The 18,905-nt window shown below is 40.1% G+C and overlaps 1 long non-coding RNA gene across 1 annotated transcript; it reads left to right on the forward strand.

The window, feature by feature from the left end:
* The first annotated feature begins 17,004 nt into the window (after positions 1 to 17,004).
* On the forward strand, positions 17,005 to 18,255 carry LOC144025862 (uncharacterized). Its single transcript, XR_013284972.1, has 2 exons — positions 17,005 to 17,226; positions 17,961 to 18,255. It is a non-coding gene; the product is annotated as an uncharacterized LOC144025862 (long non-coding RNA).
* Positions 18,256 to 18,905: the final 650 nt, after the last annotated feature.

An 18,905-nucleotide genomic window follows, 5' to 3' on the forward strand; every position in this document is an offset into this window, starting at 1 on the left:
AAAAAGGTAAATGACCATCATTTTTATTCTTTACTCTATTCTTTGTTATTTACATTATGCACAACTCTCATTTATTGTGCAATAATCTAATTGTAACATGTATTTGTTACATGTTTTGATGCATTTTTATGCTTTATAAAACATTTATGTCTGAAATTTGGGAGGCTTGGAACGGATTAAGGCATTTACATGGAAAATGCCTCTCTACTTACAAAATTTTCTACTTAAGAACTTTCTTCCAGAACCAATTAATTTCGTAAGTAGAGGTACCACTGTATACATTTTCTCTAAACCTAAATACAGAACAAAACAAAAAGAACGATGTATTTCAACTCAAGATGTCAGTCTATGGAACAATTTGGATTGTAAAGCAAAATGTTCTCAATCTATTTGTATTTTTAAAAAATGTATAAAAGCATATTTACTGCAAAAATATATATATCATAAAATGACACCCAGCTGAATTATTTTTGAATTGTTTGGTAGTATTGTAACACCAAAAGCGTCTTGACCGCTTGCTGTCATTGATTTTGTGTTCTTTTTTGTGTGTGTTGATTAGGGGCAGACAAAACAAGTTTTACTTCTTTCTGTCCCCTTTCATTTCTTTCATTTTAAAGAGTGAAATAAAGTGATTTGATTGATTAATTGATTGAAGCTCCACAGAAGCCTGGTAACAATCCTGATTAATATGATTCAGGTGTGTTGGACGAGGGAGACATGGAAAACAGACTGGATTACTAAACTTGGAGATCACTGATCACAAGAGTTGTGTCCAGCCAAAAGTGAAGACGATACGATGATGACGCATTCAGCTGCTCCATACATTATGGTGCATGAATCAGTGCTCAGCGTGCTTACACTTAAATTAGGTACAGGCTATGCTGCTTGCAATACAACACATGGGAAAGGCACTACGCTAATCAGCAGTACCATAGTGCCACTTATTTGTGTTTTAGAAGTAGGGATGCTCCGATCCACTTTTTTTCATTACCGATTCATAACAGAAATACCGATCACTTGGGTTCAGTATCTACCGATACGATTTGATCCGTACTAAATAGTTTTTGCACAAACGAACGAACGGCTTCCGCGGGGCCCGTCTTCCTGCCAAATGGCAAGGCAAGGCAAGGCAAGTTTATTTGTATAGCACATTTCATACACAAGGCAACTCAATGTGCTTTACACGAGGAAAGACAACACAGAAGCATCAACAAACAGTAGTTAATATTTAAAGGAAGAAAAATAAATGAAAATAGGTTTCAAAATTTCAACAAACTTTAAAACATTTAGCATAAGGAAATTTAAAATAAAAAAATAATTAAAAAGGAAACAAAAATACAAAACAATAAAAAAAAACCCAACTCAATTAAAGCTGTTTAAAAGTCCCTAATCAAAGGTATAAGAAAAAAGCAAAGTTTTTAACCTGGATTTAAAAGCATTTACACTCGGGGCTGACTTCACTTCTGTTGGCAGCCTATTCCATCTGTGTGCAGCATAACAGCTAAATGCAGCTTCACCATGTTTGCTTCGAACTCTGGGTTCCACTATTTGGCCCAAGTCTGTCGATCTCAGAGCCCTGCTGTGTTTGTACTCAATCAGCATTTCTTGGATATATTCAGGACCCAAACCATTTAGTGATTTATAGACGAGTAGCAGAACTTTAAAATCGATTCTACAGCTGACTTGGAGCCAGTGTAAATCCTTAAGTACTGGAGTAATATGTTCTGATCTCTTTGTTTTGGCATCCGATGTTCCCTCAGTGACATTTTGACAGACAAATTGGCTGCACCAGCGTACCAAAGTGGAAATATTTACCTCACAATTCCTCGTTTCACCAAGTCATTCGAGACTTGAACGTACACGTGCCCTGGAGATAAGCGTCTGTGGATCGGGGTGAGGATCGGGACCGTATGGACAGATACCCGATCCACAATACCTGGGCTCGGAGCATCCCTATTTAGAAGTAGTGTTGGACTTAACCTTTTAAATAAATAAAAATGAGCGGAAGGAACCCAGTGCAGTGGGCCCTGGTTTCCTTCCGTTCTTATGGTTTAAAATGAGAGTCTGAGCTGAATCGGTATGATTTATAGATGAGCTTGTGTGTTTTGGATCAGACTGGATTTTGCAAAGTAATATGATGATGAGCCACAAAAGTTTTAAAACAAATTTCTCTATACGTAGTAATAGGACCCAGATTAATTTATACCAAATTAATGGAAAAAAAGAAAGGATCTGCTGATGAAGCAAGGTAGAGGTAATGTCATGGCTGTAACTTGTGATGGTAGCAGCAGAATGAATTCTGAACAATACACAGCTGTTTTGCCTGGCAATTGCTGGACAAATTCCTCCAAAATAATAGAGAGTAGCTACATCATGCAACAAGATAATGACACAAAACACAAGAAAGGTCTTCATCTGGAGATAAAAGTGGAAGGTCATAGATCGACCAAGTCATTCACTAGACCTTAATCCAATAGAGTATGCATTTTACATCCTGAATGTTATGTTCTGAGGATGGATCCCAAAAACGCAGACACAAATAAGATTTTAACTCTTTATTCGCATAACATCGAGAGGCACAGAAGAAAGTTGACTAGACGAGAAACAACGAGAATGTATCGAGAATCACGAGACGCTAAGCTAACTTGGGCTGTGCAGTTGCACAGAAGAACAGAGGTAATAATCCGACAAAACACACACTTCCCTTATATAGACCGCGAATTGATCACATTGGTTGTGGCTAGACATGTGGATAACAGGAGTGACATGGGATTATCTGATTGGCTGTTGACCAGATAAAGAGATTAAAGATTCTTGACATCACATAGCTTCTGACATCACATAGCGTCTTACCAGTTGAAACTAGATAGCCTACTAGGGGTGTTAAAAAAAATCGATTCGGCAATATATCGCGATACTCCATCGCGCAATTCTCGAATCGATTCAATAGGCGGCTGAATCGATTTTTTTTTTTTTTTTTTTTTTTTAAGAGCTCAGAATTGTTCATTCGGTAGTCTTACCGATTCAACGTCTTATCATCATTGCCTTTTGTGTGTGTGTGTGTGTGTGTGTGAATCGATTTTTAAACTTCCATTTTTAATGGAAAAATATTCAACAAAACGTCTGACTTCGGGTTAGGATTCACACCTTGAGCATGGAAGAATGTTATATGAACGGAACATTAAGCCTTAATATTTTATTTTAATGCTGTTCAAACATGAAACAGATTACAACCTCTATAAGACTGAAATTTCAGATAAATAAATAATACATTTTCATATAAATCTTACACTCTACAAGCTTACTGATTAGTATTTTCTAAATTTGAATGAAAAAAAATCGCAACAATCGACTTATAAATTCGTATCGGGATTAATCGGTATCGAATCGAATCGTGACCTGTGAATCGTGATACGAATCGAATCGTCAGGTACTAGGCAATTCACACCCCTACTAGATACTGGTTACATCAGTTCAAAACAGACACTTGACCTCACGGTCGTGACCCAAACATCACCCTTGCATGGCCCAAGCATAATCCTTGCATGACCCTAGTCATGACAGTGAAAATAACCCTTACATGACCCGAGTCATGGTAGTAAGCATAACCCTTACATGACCCTAGTCATGACACTGAAGAGGAGACTGAAGGGAGAAACTCCCATAAACAAACGAACTGAAAGAGGCTGCAGTAAAGGCCTGGAAAAGCATTTCAAATATAAAATGCAGTCTGGTAAAGTCAACGTGTCGCAGGCTTGATGCAGTTATTGTAAGTAGGGGTAATGCCACCAAATGTTAAACATTATTCACTGTAAGTTTATTTAATAATTTCTGTTCCAATATTTTTTGCTCACTTGTAAGTGGGTGGCTTCAAAATCCTGTCCAGAGTTTTTGGTAAACACTAGGGGTGGGACAAAAAAACGATTCGACCGAACCATGGTCGTCAAGGGGAGCTAAACGACCGTATCGGTAGCAGACTTGTCAACCGATACAAAATCCGCCGGGAATCCTTCGATACATTGCTTGTAAAGCTGTGGACCGGATATCGCGTTGCTGTGAATCGGTTGCGAGTGAGGCTTAATGGTTTTCATAACAATAGCAAGAGTTCTGCACCGTGCTCTACTTGTTTTGTTTACATTTCAGTAGCAGCACTATTCAAGCTACTTCCGTGTTTACAGAGAGCTAGCAAAGTAGCGCTCAGAGACGCTTCATTCCCCGGATGTTGTAAACATAATGCAAAGACATTCCGCACCTTTTGGGGGGCGACCGTCAGCGCCGTGCTCGCGACACGGCGCGCGCGCACACAACGAGTGACAACATGCAACAGTGGAGACAGTTAGCAGAAGCCGGTGCCGTACATCTCGGTATTTCCCATGGCTATCGAGTCCTCTCGGTGCACTTGTATGTCCCGGGCCGGGTACTGCGCGCGAGCCAAAAAGAATAACTCCCGTGACGATCCAATGCATGGATTCAAACGACACAGGTATGTCCCACAGCTAAGCTAAAAGCACACTGCAAGTATCTCATTTCTCAGTTTGTGGCTCCCTGTCAACGTATACAACTAGCATGAGCAGCAGAAAGGAGAACTGAGACGTGCCCGTGATTACGTCATCAAACTCAAAATGAACGACAGCCCAAAAAACAAAACAAACAGTAGTGATTCCGTGGTCATCATCGTGTCTCAGATTAAAAAAACAAAAAAGATATCATACATTAACCAAAAATGAATGTGATGGCAAAGAAAAACAAAAATTGTTAAAAACAAAAATTGTTAATAAAAAGGGAAATGCACTTTTGGAAATATTTTTGGATATATTAAGTTGTTAAAATGGGTTTGATAGATTTATTGTTCCATAAGGTGGCTTCATATTTCTTTTGGCTGGACGGTAGGTTTATTTCATGTTTCTGAAATACTTCACAATGTGGACATATTCTGTTTAATTGTGTTGGTGTCTGTCTAAAGGTTAAATATTTATATTTCAAATGGAATTATCAGCCTTTTGTTTTCCTGATCCTTATTTTCAATTAAAAAAAACAAAAACAAAAAACAATTATAGCTGTCAATAACAACTAATAAATATTTAAACTGATACATTTTCAGTCATATCGCCCAGCCCTTTGTTCCGGTCCATTTAAATAATTGATTCAATATATAAAAATATAGAAGACATTGTGGTTGTTCTTTTTTAACACATTTGTAGATACTGTAAAAATTTGTGGTGTTTTAAGATTAATGTTTACAAGCAACAAATGTCACTATAAGTTTTGAATATTGAAATTAATCGTATCGAATCGAAAATTGTATCGTTCCCAAACTTAATCGAACCGTATCGAACCGTTCTGTTCTGAAAGATAATCGTTTTTCAATCGAATCGCAACTTGTGTATCGAGATACATATCGAATCGGCCTCATGCCAGAGATTCCCACCCCTCGTAAACACACCTAGATAAAAATGTGATGAAATTATATCTGGAATTTAGAACTTAGGTCTAATATTCACATTTTTGATTTCACACACAAAAGTCTTCAATATACAAGATGTTATGATGGGAGTGAGGGTGGACCCAAAGGCAGAGAACCAGGCAGGAAGAGGACTGGATGAGACAAGAATAACTTTGACTGGCTGGAAAGTGAACTGACTGGGTAAGGTGTGAAGACTTGGCGTGGCGTGGAGACTAGACATGATGTGACGATTTGGCATGACGTGAAGACTTGACATGGCGTGAGGACTTGAGGAGACGTAGAGAAAACTTAACTAGATGTAGAGGAAAATTTAACTAGATGTAGAGGAAACTTAACTAGACATAGAGAACTTGACGAGATGTGAATAAAACATAAACTAGACGTATAAAACTTGACTACCAGTAACAAAACAAGCACTCAGCATAGCTCACAAGAAAAGGTGTATACTACAACATATGCAATGCTGCCACACCCGAGTGAAACAAACACCACTCCCTTATACCAACACTAATTAGATACTAACAGGACACACCTGGGAGACACAGCAGGCAGGGGGAACCAATCAGCAACACACACACACCGGGAAGGGAAGACACATGCAGGTGGACAAGGTTAACAATAACGAGACTGGGGAAAAACACACAACACCAGGCAAGCAACAGTCTCACCAAAATAAAACAAAACCCAAACCAAACTGAAACAGGACACAAGAAAAACAAAGGAATTTACCTTGTCATTCCAATAATTTGGAGGAGACCATATTAGGCGCTTTCACACCTCAGGAACTTATGATGGAACTTCCATATGTTCCGGGGGAGTTTGTCCAAAGTTTGCGTTCACACACAAAACCAGTTCCGGGTCTGGGGGGGTCGGAACGGTACTACCTAAGTTCCTCGGCATGAGGAGAGTATTTGGGTGTACCCTGAATGACACAAGGTGGGGGCGTGTTGTCTAGTGTGTTATGATTGGTTGACTGGATGAGGAGGTGTGTCGTTTTGGTTAGATGATTTTTTTTTTTCTCCCGCGGTAAAGCCGCCATTTCTTCTTTACTATACTCTATCGGGCGCTACGACTTTTTCTTCAAACATTTCGGCAATGGAAGGATTAAAAAACCGAGAGGTGGACGGACGAGGAAGTACAGGCTCTCCTGAGCAAACATGGGACGAGGAGACCCAACGGCACTTCGAAAGTCCAACAAGAAACGATAATAACCGCGAAGCTAGCAGAGTTAACATTACACACACAAAAGCAGGTGAGGGAAAAACTAAAGAAACTCCAACAGGACTAAAGGAAACTCAAGGACCACAACAACCACAGTGGAAATGACCGCAAAATTAATAAATGTATGAAAGACTGGACGACATTCTCGGCCACCGGATGGGTTGTACCACCAATAGTACAAAGGAGGACTCTGCAATCACCATGCTGGAAGCAATGTGCAAGGACACGGCAGTGTGCGAGGATTCATTGCCAACAGCCTTGCTAACACATGAAGGTAAGACAGAATTGCCTCATGCACATCTTTGTATATATATTTATTTAGGTCGATGCTCGGTCGCAATGTAGCTTTTACACCGCGCTAGCATTAAACTGTTAGCGTAGCATGTTAGGTTAAGCTTGGCAAAGTCACGCATCCAGGGCAACTCCGAGCCCATGTAATGTGAAATCATTCCTAAATCAATTAACCTAGTAAACGAAAAGTATTGTAGGCAGCTAACGCCGAAATAGCCCTGCTTTCAGTGACGAAATTGAAAAGCTTCGTGAAAAGGATGTGTGGAAGCTAGGCATACTATTCACTGTTAAAAGCAAAGCAACCACTTCGTTTTTGTTTTTTGTTTTTTTCCTTAATACAAAGCTCTGCATTCAACGTAACTAAAACGTTTTAACTTGTTAGCCTCATCACCTAACAACTCGTAAAAAAAACCCAAAAAAACAACAACAACTCATAAACAGTTCTAGGGAAACTGAAACGTAAGAAAAATAATGTTATGTACTGTGACTTACAGCTGGACCTTCTCTGTGCTCTCCTTTACGTTATGATGCCTCCCTGAACAGTCCTGGTATGTTTCATTTCATTTTATATAACTTCAAAAGCTTAATTTAAAACTTTTAAAGCAACACCCCACTCACAATTAATTTTGCTTCGTTGAATAAGGCAGTGTGTTTGTTTGTTTATTGGACATTATAAACAAATGAGTAGCAGTTAACATTTTAAAAGAAAGAAGAAACTTATTGCAATCATTCATAATAGTTTACATGTTCAAAGGAGTAGAAAGAAGTTAAAAACTTGTCTAGTCCTACCCATTCTTTATATCTACTGACTCATTTCATTAAAAAAAAAAAAAAAAGTACATTACTGGAATGTATTAATTTACTACACATTTTCTTTTACTGGAATGTACTAAAAGAAAAAGTGTAATCCTGCTTGTGTAAACAATTGCACCTTAACACATGCGTGCATTTGTCATTAACGTATGTACATGAAATTCATAGGCATACACAATAATAAATCCTCATACTCACATATACAATTTTCATTTCACTCATAATGGTGCATTGAGAAAGGGGAAAAAAAAGTTACATTCCTGCAATTTTACTAGTGTGTATTGCCTAAAAAAGCTTCAAGTGCATGCCGCCATATTTGGCAATGTAGTGTGGCATATTCTGTTCTGTAACTATGAAAAATGAAAGTACATTAACGTGAGTGCCGTGTTTTACCCCTACCTAAATCATTGTACTGTACTCTTACTCATTGCACGAATCTGTTGAAACCGTTTAAGTCGATGCGTTAGGAAGGTACAAGCGAGGATGGTCCGTCCACAAGCAGAAACTGCGCCACTCGAACAGAGTTTCCTGCCCCTTTGTCAAGTTCCAATAAGTTCAAAGTCATGTAACTGGAAGCTCATCAAAAGTATTTACTGTCACTCATTGTACATTTACATCCCTATAGGTTAGCGGACACGGGACCGAGACCACCTATTTTTGGAATACCTGCACCAATTTGATGAAAAAAGGGGGAGTCCACGAGTGCAATGTTCTTAGAAGAAATGCAGTTGCACAAGGAGGACCTTGAACTCAGACGCGAGCAGCACAAGGAGGAAGTTGACCTCAGAAGCGAGGAGCGCAAGGAAGATCAACACGTGGCACATGAGCTGGTTGAACAAAGGCACGACAGAGAGTTCCAAATGGGCTTCCTGGCAGTCCAAAACAGACTTGTGGACACAAATAAGCCAAATGCATAAGTAATAAATGCTTTTGTTTTCATATCACTTTTGTGGTTCTGGTTTTTTTTCCACACGAATAAAAACTTATGCTCAATGAATTCTTTTTAATGTTTTTATTTTTGACAAACAGTAATGCAAACATAATTACAGCGTCCCACCATTCAGAGGTTCTGATGTTCTTCCACTCCCTGCGCGGAACACACCCAGATTGGTAGAAGTGGCAAATCTGAAACAGAAACACAACAAATTAATAAATGTTAATATCTACATTAATTACTTTTGTGCAACAGCCTTGTGATTTACATGACAGAATACCTTAAAATAGCGGAATATGCACCAATTTATGGCCCTATGATAAACCACTGGCTTGAGGTGGCAATCTGACACTTCCAAAATCAGCACTTTTCCCAAAATCCCGGCACCTTTGTTCTAACATTCGTGCATCGTCAAAGAAAGCAAGCCATTTCAACACTTTGGATCGGTCAATCATGTGTTTAACAGAAAAAAAAAAAAAAAAACATGCGGACAGACTAACAATACATCCAGGTCCAACGGTATTATGAAATACGCAGCGTACATGTAGCGTGAACAGCAACTCGCCATCAAGCCCTATTTTGCCGTGAATTGCACGAGAACTAGGCAGGAAACACCAGTTTCCAGCGATTGCCCTTTTCATGGCAGAAAGTACGACAAAATATCCACAAACGACCGACGCGCGGGGACACACGCAAGTAGACGTGCAACTGAACGCGCCAGTCATACGTTGTGTTTAAGGCACTAATACACTCTGTAACTTCATTTTTTTTTTTCGTGTTCTCCACCTTGCAAGGGGAGCTCCGTTACATGTTACAGCTTAATTCCGATGTGAAATAAATTTCGTATAATTGTGTGTTTAAACCTTACCAGTGCACGTCTTCGTGCTTGCAGGTTTGACTGTCTTTCCAAGTGAGCAAGTCCTGCCCATTTCTCATCTTGATGTGGTAATACGGCGGGTCCCAATGGTTCTCATCAACCTTTCCCGTGAAGTTCTAATTGCTGCAAACACAACTCTGTACAACATGACAAGGAAAACGAAAAGATGATATGCCTTGTATCATAACAAATGGCGATGGAGGGTCAAAGGTCGCGTTTTTCAACGTCACACTGGTTGTTTGTCATTCAGTTTTACCGGTACCGCCACTTGCTGGACAGGCGGGGTAGTGCTGTTTTTTTTCCTCCCCTGACATACGTCATCAGTCTCATTTGAATAAACTACCCTGCCTGCTTTCATGCCGTGTGAACGCAAACTCGTGGGCCGCTCACAAGTTCTTCGGACCCGGAACTGACTCTACCATGAACTCAAAGTTCCTGGGCTTTTTGGTGTGAAAGCGCCTATTAATTGTGAAATGTATAACAAGTTTGATTCCATCATTCTTTACATCAGTCAAGGAATTATTACTGAGTAGTTGTGGTCTCATTTTTTTGGGGAAAAGTATGCATTTGCTGTGTGTAATGCAATACTGTATTTGCGCTCTCTAGCGTACTGTGACGCTTAGGAAGAGAGCAAGTTGTTTGAAGAAGAGATTTCAAAGCTTTTGTTGAAAAGAGTTCTCTCTATGTGCACAGTGAGAGGGAACAAAAACAAAGTTCCAGGCAGTAGCAAGACAAAAGGCACAAACTGACTATAAAGTTCCCTAAACTGGCACAATCATTACTTTATGCACTTATAGTGATAAATGCATCAGCAATGCTATTTGTGACAAACAGGACATAACATTGATAATTGAAATGTATCTGTGAAAGCTGCTTTAAAGTTACTTAATCTATTATTCAGGGACATAGAGCGCTCTCTCAACTGTCTCTACATCAACAAACTCAAGTTAATATCAGCTCAAGGATTCTTTGGGTGTGGACTGGTCAGCTGGCTATGAGGTGCCGTCTGGGCCATAATTCAGGATTAGCTCTCACACTTATAACTGAAAAGCTCTTATAAACACCACTGAAATGTTTGCTGCTTATACACACTAGTCAAATGTGTTCATACGTACGAGTGAAATACGCTCATAAACACCACTGAAATGCTTTTATAAACAGTACTGAAACGTTTTTGCTCACACACTGGTGAACTCCGTTCATAAATACAACTGAATTGCTCTTATAAACAGTCGTGAAATGCATCCACACATACATGTGAAACATTCTCATAAACATAACTGAATTGCTCTCATAAACAGTACTGAAATGCATCCACACATACATGTGAAACATTCTCATAAACATAACTGAATTGCTCTCATAAACAGTACTGAAATGCATCCACGCATACATGTGAAACGGTCTCACACACATAACTGAATTACGTTCACAAACAGTACTCAAATTACATTCACGCATACATGTGAAATGGTCTCACACACATAACTGAATAACGTTCACAAACAGTACTCAAATGCATCCGCGCATACATGTGAAACGGTCTCACACACATAACTGAATTACATTCACAAACAGTACTCAAATGCATCCACGCATACATGTGAAACGGTCTCACACACATAACTGAATTACGTTCACAAACAGTACTCAAATGCATCCACGCATACATGTGAAACGGGGGGGTGATCCATCGCCTACATCACATGACACCTGACTACCACACAGTTTCCTATTGGCCGAACGAAACGTCATATCCTATTGGGGGAACGAAAATTTTCAAATTAAAAGCTTTCATATTAACAAAATGTTATTGTAAGGCAATAATCAATAAGTAAATGACAAATAGATGGATCGTTATGTGCATTTGCTATATAACATGTCACCAAGTTATGCTGCGGCTTGAGTTAGGGTTACTTAATGCTTTTTGGCCAGCCCATTTGTTTTACTTGGAAAAACGTAAAGAAATGACTTCCGCTGCGTTTAATATATATTCCTCTCACACAACCTACTGAAATCCATGTACACACGTCGAAAAGAACACTCATAAACACAGCTGAAACACACTTACTCACACAACTGAAAGTCTTTCAGACGCCTATATGAAATTAATTCTCGTATAAATACTAGTTAAAATTTCCTTACATATTACTTAAAGGCTTTCTGACAAGAAAATATATATATCTGACAGATATAGCTGGCTAGATAATCTGACTATATTTTTAGAATCAAGTCACGCAGTGGCCCAAATACAACATTATTGAAATTAAAATAAACAAGGAGTGACAGAAACAGAAGATTAGTTCTGAAATTTGAAGTCCTGCGTCTAATTAGATGTATGTCCGATATGTGCTGTGCGCCGTTTTGACCTCTAGGTGTCAGTAATGCCTAAGGCACGGTGTTCAGTGCTGACAAATGACTACAGTCACAATTTTATAAGTTAATCATTTGCGCAACTTTAAACCTGACATGAACGGATATATATTTTAAGTCCGTGGCCATGACGTAAAATATTGGGGTGAGTTGTGGGTAATTCGGATTGAAATTGAGATGTTTTTTTCTTTTTCTAACTTCTTTATTAGAATAATAATACAATACAATAATAATAAGGAAGTTAGAAAAAGAAAGTGCATTTGAGTACTGTTTATGAGAGCAATTCAGTTATGTTTATGAGAATGTTTCACATGTATGTGTTGATGCATTTCAGTACTGTTTATAAGAGCAATTGAGTTGTATTTCTGAACGGATTTCACCAGCGTGTGTGAGCAAAAACGTTTCAGTACTGTTTATAAGAGAATTTCAGTGGTGTTTATGAGCGCATTTCACTAGTACGTATGAACACATTTGATTGGTGTGTATAAGCAGCAAACATTTCAGTGGTGTTCATAAGAGCTTTTCAGTTATATGTGTGAGAGCTAATCCTGAATTCTGGCCCAGACGGCACCTCATAGCTGGCAGGGGTCTTTTAATACTTCTTCAACCTTTCCCTGAGATTGATTGGGTGCCCAAACAGCAGAAAACCTCCTCCGTGGGGAAAAAAAAAAAAAAAATGTATTCGTAAAACTTGAACTTTTTCACATTTTGTGAATTTAATTTACAACCTCAAACTAAAATGTATTGGTAAGATTTTCTGTGAAAGACCAACCTAAATTAGCACATTTATTGTGAAGTGGAATGAAAATGATATTGAGTGCGAACAGCCTCTGGCAGCCGGAGAGCTCACACCGCGACAATGCTTGCTCGTCGATAGGCGCTTTTCCACCGCAGGAACTTATGGAAAACTTTTCAGTTTACCTTGGTAAAATTCAGTTTGTTCGTTTTTCCACCAACAACAAATACCAGGGTAATTAAATTCTCCAGAGGGCATCCAAGTACTATCTCAGCAGTGGGGTCTTGCTGAGCCAGGCAGGAACTTTGAGGGGGCGGGCTGCAGTGGCCACGGCTGATTGGTCAAATTTGGGGGCGTTGTTTTTACATCAGCTGGGCTCAATTAAACTCATTTGAATTAGTTACTGAGAACCCTAACCCGGGATTTACACCGGACGTGGTTTCGGTACGGCTGCGGTGCGGTTGCGGTGCGTTCCGGCGACACAAGCAATTGCTTAGATTAGATTACATTCATTCGAATGGTGCAGTTTACACCGCTTGCGTGTGCGTTGCGTGTCGACTGCGTCTCAGCTGCGGCGTGCCGCAGCCCTTCCGCAAGGATAGACCTATTTTCTATTTTTGCCGGACGCCGCAGCGGGACAGGAAGACCGACGCAGTTTCAAAATAAATTTCCGGTTACCTTTCAAGATAAAACACTCGCCAGCTCCTATTTCGCAAGCATGCTAGCAAAACGTGATGTGACGGGCCTGGAGTTAACGTGCGAGGTGCTCATTCACGGTTTAGACACCAGCGAACATGGACGAGGAGAGGTTTATATTGGAGGTAGAAAGCCACAAAATAATAAAAGTCCACCTCTCTTTCTGCTTCTCTGTTGAGCACAGACTTTCTGCGTGTTTGTCGTCGTTTTTAATACCACATGATCGCGCGCGGTCACGCGAGACACGGCGGGAAGTGGTCAGCGACGGAGCTGCCGGACCACAGCTGTGCGGAGCCGGTGTGGATTGTCCAAAAATTTGACGCGTCCGGAGCACGCAGTCAAGACGCACCGCACCGCACCGCAGCCGCACCGCACACGCAACCGGTGTAAACCCAGGGTAAGACGCTGTGGAAACAATTCTAAATTCCCTACTGAACTTTTACAACCGAGAACGCCCGTTACCCAGAACTCAAATATCCTAGTCTTGTTGGTCGAAAAAACAGCTTATGTTAAGCATGCTTTAAGTATGGCCAGTGCGGCAACATGAGGGCCACTCATACTCATACTCCCCAGGATATGCAGTGGTATATGGACAGCACGTAGGATCACAAATAAGCGCTCCTGGCTTTTTTTCTGTGTGCCTGAATTTCCTTTCTGGAGATTATTAAAGTGAGATCATTACACCATTAAAATGTAGTGAACCAGTAAAACAATATTTGATGTGCTAGAGGTACGGGACATAACATTAGAACGTTTGGTCAGTTGACCCAAGGAAGGCTGCCCGGTCCAGATCAAGTACCCGGAAAAGTGTTGAAGGCCTGTTCCCTCCAGCTCTCTCAGGTCTTCAGATATATTCAACCCGACTAGGGCCTAAGATGTCAGCCTGCTATCAGCAACTATCATCCAAACCCAAAAACGTGCTCCTCAGCCAGCCTCTGATTATCGACCATTAGCACTGGTCTGGCCCCCCATTTATCACATTCCTTTCTCCTACCCTGGTTACGAACCCATTCACAGCAGAATAAATCCACAGAAAACGCCATAGCCATATCAACCATTCCGCCACCTGGAGCACCGGTGCAACTATGTCAGGTTGTTCTTTATTGACTATACAGGTAGTTCTGCATTCAACACCATAATCCCGGACATCCTGGTTTCGATATTGTCCCAACCGGGAATCCCACCTGTGCCTGCAGGGTTGTAACGATTGAAAATCAATGTAATCTTGATGTAAACCACTTAAAATATGCATCACTGTAAAAGAAAAAAAAAAAAAAAAAAAAATCAAAGTATCGATGCGGAACACCATGTTAAGCACAGCCGGCACCACTCTCTAACGTCTCTGCAGTAAAACTGTATACGCACATTGCGTAAATTACTTGACAAGCTTGCGGCAAACGTCATTGCGTATAGCATTTGTGGATGGCTGTGGCGCCAAGCTAGCGGCATCAATTGACTTCAAAAGGACTCGCCAGCTAATTTAAAGTCAATTGTGTGTCAGAATTTTGGCTTCCCTGTGTGTACGAAAGAAAACTACGGACATGACAAGCAAACATTGCAAGAGACTGTTACCGTACAATAATAGTACGACCAACATGTCTCAACATATATACTAGTGATGGGCATTGCAGTGCTTTTAGGTGAACTGAATTACTAGAATCAGTTCGTTCAAAGGATTCGTTCACCGACTCACTAACAAGGCACGGACGTAATTGGAACGTTGTGTTTTTTTTTTTTTAAGTTTTAATTTATAAAGTTACTTTTTAAAATCAACTGTAATAATAATAATAATAATGATGATGATGATAACGATGATAATAATGATAATAATAATAATCGCAGTAGACTACACTCACAGTACACAGAGAGGATAATAAATCCGTCACAGATATCCTCAACAACGTCATCGCCCCGCCGCTGCAGCGCGGAGAACACCGTCATGTGCTGGTGAGAGAAAGACCGTCACTCGCTGTATTTTGTTTTCATGCATTTTGTTTTGTTTTGTTTTGTTTTCACCCTTTCCCCCAGCCCCAGTACGTGGATGGACACCACATTAGCTGTTAGCTTGGAGAAACACATGATTATGAAAGTTTGTCCCCACCAGCACGGAAATAGTGGCGTTTCCGTGAGAAGTTCCTTCAATGGTGAACCACTCGTGGCAAGAATACACTCACTCACTGACCTGGTATGGTAGTACGTTCACTCAATGAATCGTACGCGAACAGGAAATGGAGGTAGCATGTTCACTCACTGACTCGTTCGCGAACCGGAAATGGCAACACGCTCATTCACTGAATCGTTCCTGAACTGGAAATGGAACACATTCACTCACTGACTCGTTCGCGAACCGGAAATGGCAACACGCTCATTCACTGAATCGTTCCTGAACCGGAAATGGCAACACGTTTACTCACTGACTCGTTCACTCACTTCCTCAGTGACTCGTTCCTGATCACCAATAGCGAGGCTGTATGTGTAGTAAAATCCTGCCCACGTCTGACACTAGCTGCTGATTGGTCATTCACGAAGACTGGCGGCATGAACTGAGAAAAGAACGAATCACTTCAAGAACTGAGCCGTTCACTCACGTTCACTGAAAAGATCCGTTCATTTTGAACGAAACGGTCGTGAACGACGCAACACTAATATATACCACAGCGAGCTAACGATGTCACCACGAATAAGATTACTAAGGCAACAAACGACACTGACAAACACATTTGCACATCCTTTAGCTCAATCCAGTGCAAGGGCCAAAGGGATTACACAGTCCATCGCTGTTTATATCACTAAAAACCATTTTCAACTGTGGAATGCAAAACAGCTATGATGAGATGATAAAATACTATAGCGCCAAAATACACAATTCCGTCCCGCCCACACTCCAGCCAGGTGGTGATGCCCAAACTCGACAGGCAAGTCAAAGCTGTTGTTGTTGAGGTGCTTGGAAAGGCTGATTGTGTTGCTATCACGACCAACGGGCGGACATCTAGGGCAAACGCAAAGTTACCTTATGGCTCATGGGATCAGTGGAAGATGGCAAGCTTTGTACTTCAAACGTGTCCTTTTTTTGAAAAACACAGCGGGACAAACATTGCTCAAGCACTGAGCGAGAATGCTAGAGCAGAATGGAAGCTGGAACGACCAACACATCACATCGCTGTAGTGACGGATAACGTATGGCGTTAGATTTGTGCCACAATTCCGTGCGTAACAAAATGTGTTTCGTACGTACAAAATGTGTTTCGTACGTACAAAATGTGTTTCGTACGTACCAAAAATGTGTTTCGTACGTACAGAATGTGTTTCGTACGTACCAAAAATGTGTTTCGTACGTACAAAATGTGTTTCGTGCGTACAAAACAATCCTCGCGCACGCTTGCTACGTCTCTCCTCAACACGTACGAAACTTTGAGTTACGCTTGCGATGCAAGGGTCGAGGCGTAATATTTGTGCCACAATTCTTAACCAATCAGGAGTCGGACAGGAGAGCAAATCCTGATTGGCTGTTTAATATCCAATCAGGCAGAACTTTGACAACGTGTCGTCATGCCGCGTTGCATCATGGGCGCTTCTTCGATTTTGTTTTTGTTTTTTTGTTTTTTTACTAGCACTCGGTGCTTTCCTGTTTGTATTTTATCTGCATTTCTGCTGACTTTTATTTACTTAACAAAAGTTTTGTTATATTACGGGGTGAAGCAGCTCCCAACTGCTTTCCTGCTTAGCGGAAGACAAGTTTTAGCCCTCATGGGACCGTTGGATGACCGTTGGGGGGGACGCTAACTTCCGAATCGAAGACTACTTTCAACATTTTCATTACGGTAAGTAGCATAAAAGTAGCATCTTTTAACTTGGCCACTATCACACACAGGCTCCCAAGACAATCAAAATTGTATGTAATAGTTACATACACGACATTGGCAATGGATGTGCATAGTCATGATGAAGAAGAAAAAATCGCCACCCCCTTTCTTTATTTTTTTATGCATTTTTAGTGCCTAGTGCCACCAAATGTATATCGTGTAACTAACAGACAGAAAAAAACATGGAATGTCCAAAAGCACTGTTAACACAATGCCATAGTTACTGATTTTTAAGTACGTTAGTGATATTGATTAGAAAATCGTGGAAAATTACGAGATATCAGCTCTTGAATTCAATTCACGAGTTAATTTTGTTGTCATTACCTGTATACTTGTGCACATAAATGCCATCTCAAACAAATCACTAAAGCAGCCTTTTACCACCTAAAAGACTTCGACAGAAGGGTTGCATGCTCCATACCAGAAGAACCTGACTCATGCTTTTATTTCCAGTAGACTTGATTATTGCAAAGGTCTTCTGACTGTTCTCCCTCAAAAGAGCATCACATTATAGCTGCAGAGGTTATGAAGTGGTTACCCTTAGTTGTACTAGACATTTAACATGAACAAGAAACTGTAGAAACATGGATGGTCACATTGTTTTCCCATAACTACATGAAGATGGATGGATATGATTGTTTCACGTTTTACAATTAATAACCTTGAGCTTTTGTTTGTTTCCAATTTACCAGGTAAACCAATCCAGATTGCGCATCGTTTCTATATCCGGGTCACAGTCATCAATAAAATGTCTAAGGATAGAGAGTACAGCTGAGATGGATGGGACGGCGATGGATGGCTCCACAATAGCAGTCTACCATGCCTACTGTGTGTAAAACTTGAAATAAAAACTGCAAAGATGCACTGTAACTGAGGACGATTCATTTGATTTAAAAACAAAATGTACAGTTTGCTGTTTGTTGATCGATAATGCATCATTAAGTGTCAATTACAAATACAATGTGTAATATATTTTCATCTGTGGAACCTCTTGGGTCTTGCATTCTCAATACATCATCGTGAGTACAGTACTCTGAGGTCTTCTTGGTCAATGATGGGCAAATGTGCAGTGTGTGCACTTCCGCACTTTAATCTTGAAACCATAAATGTGTCATGTACTGCATTGGCACTGTACCTGCAATAGTATTTTGGTTATTGTTTACAGGTTGTTCCGAATACAGTGTGTGTGACACTTTTTATTTTTCTAATTGTCAATGATACTGTTTGCAAGACACATTTAAATAAGTTCAGTAAAAGTGTCGACAACTTACAGGAGACAAAATATTTTAAAAATGTTTGATTTGGTATGCTGCAAAACAGGCCATTACAACTATTCGAACTTCAAATTATGATAGTCCAATGTTAATGTTGTCATTCTTCAGGAGCTCTTGATTTCTCTGCTTCTCAGCTTCACGTTCTGACTCTTCCTACAGACATTTTAATGACTAAGTCAAATTGGTCTCATCAGCTGGCTCAAAAACGTCAGGAATTAGGGCTGCACAAAATTGGAAAATCATGCAATACGCGATTTTGCTGAATATAGCAATAGATATTGCAATATTTAATATGGATCTAAAGAAATGACTGATGATGATTTTATTATCTAATGAACAAATTATATTTCTAATGCAGTAAAA

The sequence above is a fragment of the Festucalex cinctus genome, chromosome 9, assembly GCF_051991245.1.
Source record: "Festucalex cinctus isolate MCC-2025b chromosome 9, RoL_Fcin_1.0, whole genome shotgun sequence".
In the NCBI taxonomy this organism is placed as follows: Eukaryota; Metazoa; Chordata; class Actinopteri; order Syngnathiformes; family Syngnathidae; genus Festucalex; species Festucalex cinctus.